Here is a 6,861-nt window from a genome sequence, read left to right on the forward strand (position 1 = left end):
CCAGCATGTCCTGGGTAGCGTGGGGGAGGAGAGAGAGGTGGAAGGACAGAGTAGTGGAGCCTTCGGAAGAACATTGCAAGAAACCGATCTTTGATTTTACATGAAGTGATATTGGAGTGTTTACAAAAAAAGAGTGTGTGATCAATTTTCCATTTTTAAAGAACCCCTCTGTCTGATGTGCACTGAATAACTGGGGAGGGGGGACAGGGAGAAAAGGCAGGCAGAAGCAAGGAGACCATTTAGAAGGCATTTGAAACAGTCAAGGTTGAAACAAAAGATTGATTGTGTGGAGATGGTGCAGAATGGTGCATCTTTGCAAGTATTATGGAAATAGAACTTCATATGGACTGGATGTGGATCATAACAGAAGGGATTCTTCAGAGATACCATTTTTCACCTGAGAAATTAATGAGGAGATGGATTCCTAGAGAGAGATGGAGAAAATTAGAAAACAAAGCAAAAAATTGGCACAGTGGATAGAGAATTTGGTTTTGAAAGATCTGTTATATATCCAAAAGGTAATGTTGAGAGTAAGTAGAAAATAGAGTCCAGGTAGGTTCAAGCTGGAGTTATAATTTGAAAACCTGCAGCATCTTTAAACTGATGGTCAGAGATGAGCTCACCAAGGGAATGAGTGCATAGAAACTAAAGACAGTGAGCATGGACTGACCTACTTATCTAACCTTAAAGCTCACAGAGATGAGGTAGAAACAGCAAAGGAGGCTGTGGGTGGGAAACACAGAACAGAATTGGGAAAATTGGTAACTTAGACTGCAAATAAAGTATTTCTAGGGAAAAATGGATTGATTTGTTCAAATGCTTTTAAGGATGTAATGAAATGAAGTCACAGGACTCCTTACTATATTTAGCAGTTTAGGCCATTGGTGGACTTTGAGAAGACCAACCTCAGTGGAACGATGAAGGTGAAGAACCGGTAGTCAAGGAAAAATTGTATTCAAGGAGACTGGGCAGCTTGCGAATAGTATTACTGTTTTATATGATAGGGGACAGTTCTTAGAGAAAGTCTCGTGCTGAGGCAAGATGAGACCGAGTTTAGTACACAAGGGGAAGGTTAGTATTATATAGGAACTGGGACCACATTTCTAAATCAAAAGATATGAAGGCAAAGGTGCAGTTATGGTGCAACTTTGAGGTAGGTATGGTGGTGGAAGTGTGCCTTAGTCTATTTCCGATAGCTTTTATTTTATGCATGGAATATAAAGCAGAGAATGCCAGGAGCAGAGGTGTCAAATTCTTGAGTAGAGGGAAGATATGAAGTGCTCTTCTGTGAACGGAGAATAAATGGACTGGAGAAATGGGGTAGGACTGTGGGCAGCATTGAGTGCTCAGCACAGAAAATTAGAGCTCGTGGAGTTAACGTGAGCCTGTGCTTTTCTGTGAATTTTTCTCTACACACATTCGGCTGCAGTGTTTTAGTGACAGAGTTGGAGAAAAATTAGTCCCAAGTAGGGTTATTGCTTTACTAGGCAAATAGGATGGCAAAATTGGCAAGCAAGACGGTGAAGAATGTGTGCTGTGCAGTCACTGAATTGGTGGAGTTTGAGTCTGCATTGGGCTAGAGGGAAAGTGTGGTCACAAGACTGGAGGAGAGCTGTGAAAAGGTGGTGGAATAAATGGACTGCAGGTCTTACTTGAATTAAGTGTGTTGAGGGGCATCTGGGTGGCTCAGATGGTTGATCATCTGCCTTCGGCTCAGGTCATGATCTCCAGGTCCTATGTTCAAGCCCTGCATAGGTCTCCTGGCTCAATGCGGAGTCCACTTCTCCCTCTTTCCCTGGCTCATGCTCTCTCTCTCTCTCTCTGTCTGAAATGAATACATCTTTAAAAAAAAAAGTGTTGACGTGAAGGTAGGAGGCAGTCACCTGGAAAAATTGGAAATGGTGGTCATAGGATGGGTGGTATTACATTGTAATTATGGAGGGGATATGGCTTTCAGAAATGACCAAGGTCTAGGGCATGTCATCTGGGGGGGGGTGAGGTACAATGAATGGATAACACATCACTGATGGACAGTGATATCGGACTATTTATGGTTAGATATTGAAATAACTAAAAGCTAAGGAGTAGTTCTAGATAAAAATAAATGGAGCCAGAAAATGGGATCTGTGTTGATTCTAGAATAGTGTTAAAGAGTTAAGTAGATGCTTTCAACAAGGAAGAGCAGGTGATATAATCTTAAAGCACAAAACAAAAGCTAGATGGTTTGAAGGAAGAGGGGAACAACGTGATTTGAAGCATCATAGTGGAGCAAGGAGTACACATGCCACAAACCCAAGGAACTGACTCCTAGGCCTGGAAATACATGTTTCTTAAGATAGGTGCAGGGGTCTCAGAGTCCTCAGGGGAGAGCCAACAGGTAGAAGAAGAAGACAAAGGAAATATTAGAAGAAGAATTGAAAATATGAGGGATTTTCTGATGAAGACCCATGAGTTCCAGAGGCATAGTGGAAGGTCTCAGAAACTGGTCAAGATGGGATAGGGTCATCTGCAGGAGACACTGGAGCTTGAGGAATGACTGAGAGTCCTGGGCTTCTTGTGGTGACTGAGAGAGGGAGAAAGCACCATATAGGATAAATTCCAGTGGTCTGAATGTCTGTGATGGTAAGGCTTTAGTGCTTGAGTATGGGCCTTGGGGAGGACAATGAGAGGTGGCACTGCCGTTAAAAAAAGAAAATGAAACCATTGCTTCCCATTTTTCTTATACAATAGACCCTGATGACAAAAGACAAACACAAAACTGTTGGTAATTTACTTTCTCCCCACCACCTTCTGGACATAGAGACCTGCAAGGTTTAGTTAATAGAAATTTAGGTTTCATTTGAGGAGAAATACACTACAATAATGGAGTAGTTTAAATTGCCTAGTGTTTTACAGGCATCAAAGAGTCTTTTGATGGTGGGATGCAATGCACTGACTCTCAAATGAAGGGCAGAACTCTCTATTACAGCTCCAAAGGAGAGAAGGCTACTGGGTGGGGTCCGTGGGGATCTGGTGGGACAAGAGAACCACAAGCTGCAGCTCTGCGGGCCTCTTATGTGTGGCAAACAGCGTGGTGTTTGCTAGGTTCTCAAGCTCCCACTGGTTTTAATAATTTGAATAATTTTGAGGACTCCAAGAGCACAGGGGCTGCTGTCACTAGCCGTCTGTTACCTGGTCTTAGAGTGGCGAGGAGTGGTGTATGCAAGGTGGCCCCAGAAAGTAAAGGCCCAGTAAGGAGGTATTTAGATTGTGGATTTAATCATCTATTCAAGAGGCAGAAGTAACCAGTCTCTAGCCAGGGCCTCAAAAATTAGGTCAATACAGCACTTAAAAAATAAATAAATAAAGACTGGAGCACCTGGGTGGCTCAGTGGGTTAAGCATCCTACTCTTGATTTTGGCTCAAGTCATGATCTCAGGGTGGTGAGATCAAGCTCCGAATCAGGCTCCTGCTTGGGAGTCTGCTTGAGATTCTCTCTCTTCCTCTCCCTCTGCCCCTCCCTGTGCTTTCTTGCTCTCTCAGATAAATAAATCTTTAAAAAAAAAAAAAGAACAACAACAACAAAAACAAAACTTAAGTGCACCCAGTTGAGATAATTGCCAATCAAATGACTTAGGACACTTTCCTCTTTACCTCAAAAACTGACTTAGTTAAATTGAGTTTGATACTAAAATTAAACAGCATTATATATCACTTTTATTACATAGTCATACGGTTCCATTTAGGTAAGAACTTAGGAAATGATTATGATTTCTTCAAGTTTTTCTCAAGCTACTTCTTCCCCCTTATAAGTGACACAGCATATTGTCGGTAGTAAATCAAAATGCCCTGCTCTGTTCTAAGATTTCAACACTAGAGCATTACAATATTAAAGTTAAATATTTTTAAAAGATTACTTATTTTCAAACTCTCATGCATCAGACTTCTAGAGCAGAAACAACATGAGAGATTTACTCTGCATGTTTCAACACCAATCGAATGTTATTGGCAGCTACTGTGGGTCACTCTTTCTACAAAGTGAGCATCAGAAACTGACATGTCTTTAGCTTAACATGAAGAGTTCCTATGTGCAATAGTTGTGAATTATAATAAATCAAAAATCATGTTTAGAAGTTAAAGTGTTCGAATAGCATTTCATTTCAAATGGAACGTCTAACAGGTGTTCTTCAAAGTGACACCTGAGTACTGCTTTTTACAAGGCTCCTTAGACTGTAGCATCTGGCAATATATTATTTCCAATTTCAATTTCTCAGTGGCACACTTGGAAAGTACCAGAGTGACTGTCTTCAGNGACATGTCTTTAGCTTAACATGAAGAGTTCCTATGTGCAATAGTTGTGAATTATAATAAATCAAAAATCATGTTTAGAAGTTAAAGTGTTCGAATAGCATTTCATTTCAAATGGAACGTCTAACAGGTGTTCTTCAAAGTGACACCTGAGTACTGCTTTTTACAAGGCTCCTTAGACTGTAGCATCTGGCAATATATTATTTCCAATTTCAATTTCTCAGTGGCACACTTGGAAAGTACCAGAGTGACTGTCTTCAGATGAACGTGGCCCTTGTGTCAAAATAAAAGTTCAGGCTTTAGAAAATTACAAAATTATGAAGCTCCTTATAGAAAACTGTCATTTGCCTTTTTTTTTTTCTTTTGCAATGAAAATAAAGAAAGCAATCTTGGTGTAATTCATTTGTGGTTGAAATGCCTTTGCATTGCAGTAAAGTGTTCTTTAATTGACTGGTAAATCATTCTATGATCAGTTTAGCAAATTGTTTCTCTCTCTCTCTCTTTTTTTTTTTCTTTGCTGACTCTGGGGAGCATTGGGCTGTTTTATGGTAACTGTTGTTTTATTCTCCTTTTCAACTGAACTGCCATAACCCCTACATCAGATAAACAAGTTGGAAAGGAAAACAATGTCTATGAGTGAGAGTACAGATGCGCCTGGAATTGAGTAAATATAACATCACTACCATGGTATTATTGAATATGAGACTTATTAGCAGCAGAAAAATTCAAGCTTTCAAAAACGCTGGTTCCCTTTAGAGAAATTTGAAAATAGAGTGTTTGCAAATAACAGGATCTAGCTTTACAGTAATTGCTCAGACCGAACCAGGGGCTACACTGTTACCAGCACAGCTGTGAAGCCAGTTAGTTGTATAAAAAATCAGTTCCTGTACACTGATANCCTACCACGGTATTATTGAATATGAGACTTATTAGCAGCAGAAAAATTCAAGCTTTCAAAAACGCTGGTTCCCTCTAGAGAAATTTGAAAATAGAGTGTTTGCAAATAACAGGATCTAGCTTTACAGTAATTGCTCAGACCGAACCAGGGGCTACACTGTTACCAGCACAGCTGTGAAGCCAGTTAGTTGTATAAAAAATCAGTTCCTGTACACTGATACAACGATTTAAGAAGAGAATATCTTTAAGCTTTTTGTAATGCTTTTGTGCCATTTGGTAGTTATAGCTGTTGTTAATCTTACTGCAAACCTCTAGATCAAGGTATAATCATGAAGTTTATTTTTGATTAACTTCTCTGTCTGTTTGCATCCTCTTCTCCCTTTGTTGATAACTTTTACCGGTTACCCAGTCAGGCATTTCCTGTGTGTGCCTTTCAGAGTGACTTTACTTTCAATCCCTTATGAATTGATTCTTCTAATTGTGTCATCAGTTATGATTCAGTCTGTCTTTGAGATCATGGAAATTCCCCAAAGCCTTCCAGGCCCAAAGGGATTCATCATCCGGTACACCCTTCAGAGCTTTACATTTGGGCAGAGAAGCCCTCAGATCATATTATCTAAACAACTTCTTTCTGTTCCATCTGAAAGAGCAAATCTTTTGTTTGTATTGTTCATCTTTTTTTTTTATTATTATTCCTCTTTGTCACCTGCACACAGCTGTTTCCAAACCACTGAAAATTCATTTTTTCTGAGTTACATTTAAAATACTAGTACTATAATTTTGCCAAAGTAATCAGATCTGGCATACCTTATTGCTTAATATTTTCAGCCTTTCACATCTTTTATATGCCACTTCCACAGATTCATTCTCTTTATTAATTTTATACTCACCATTTGAAGAACTTCTGGCTGTGGGAGCTATCAGTATGAATGAAGCATTATAAAATTTTATTATATTTTATTATTGCATATACTGTTATGCCAATAAACATATTGAAAGGAAGCTATTGGTGTTTAACATGTAACAAATTCCCAGCATAATGTTATTTGAAACCTTCATTTAATGCATGACTAAACCTTGTTTCATAGACACAGTAGATTTGAATGAGAACCAGCTCAATTTTACTTACAATAACAAAGATGCGCTAATAAAAGAGAGATGTTCAATTTACTACTTGGACTCATATCTGTTATTGAAATGGAAATAATAGCTTCATGCATAAAAACACAAGAGGGGAAAGCATAGCGGGGCTATAGAAATTTAATTGCATTAAAATTCATATTATTTTTGTATTTTTAAATAGATCATGTTAAATTTCTCATTTTTCTGCCTGACATAATTCACTAAAATGAGAGAGAGAGAATTCATATGGTTCAGAGACAAAGCTTTATTATCTAATATTTTCAATTGGTTTGTGATCACTGATCTCAGATCACTTTGATTGTTGCACTTTTGTGGTGGAAATGAATAGGAAGTAATTCAATGATTCATGTTCAAGATTAAAAAATCTTTAATCTCTTTATAGGGTTTCTATTGAGAGAAGCATACAGAGATTTAATCATGTTGATCTCACTAATATTAATGTCCAAGAAAAAGTCAAACCCCAAGTAGGATAGCAAAAGATTACTTACCAACATGAACCTACTTCATATCCACTCACAACTATTTTATAAACTA

Source organism: Ailuropoda melanoleuca, chromosome 14 (genome assembly GCF_002007445.2).
Source record: "Ailuropoda melanoleuca isolate Jingjing chromosome 14, ASM200744v2, whole genome shotgun sequence".
Taxonomy (NCBI): domain Eukaryota; kingdom Metazoa; phylum Chordata; class Mammalia; order Carnivora; family Ursidae; genus Ailuropoda; species Ailuropoda melanoleuca.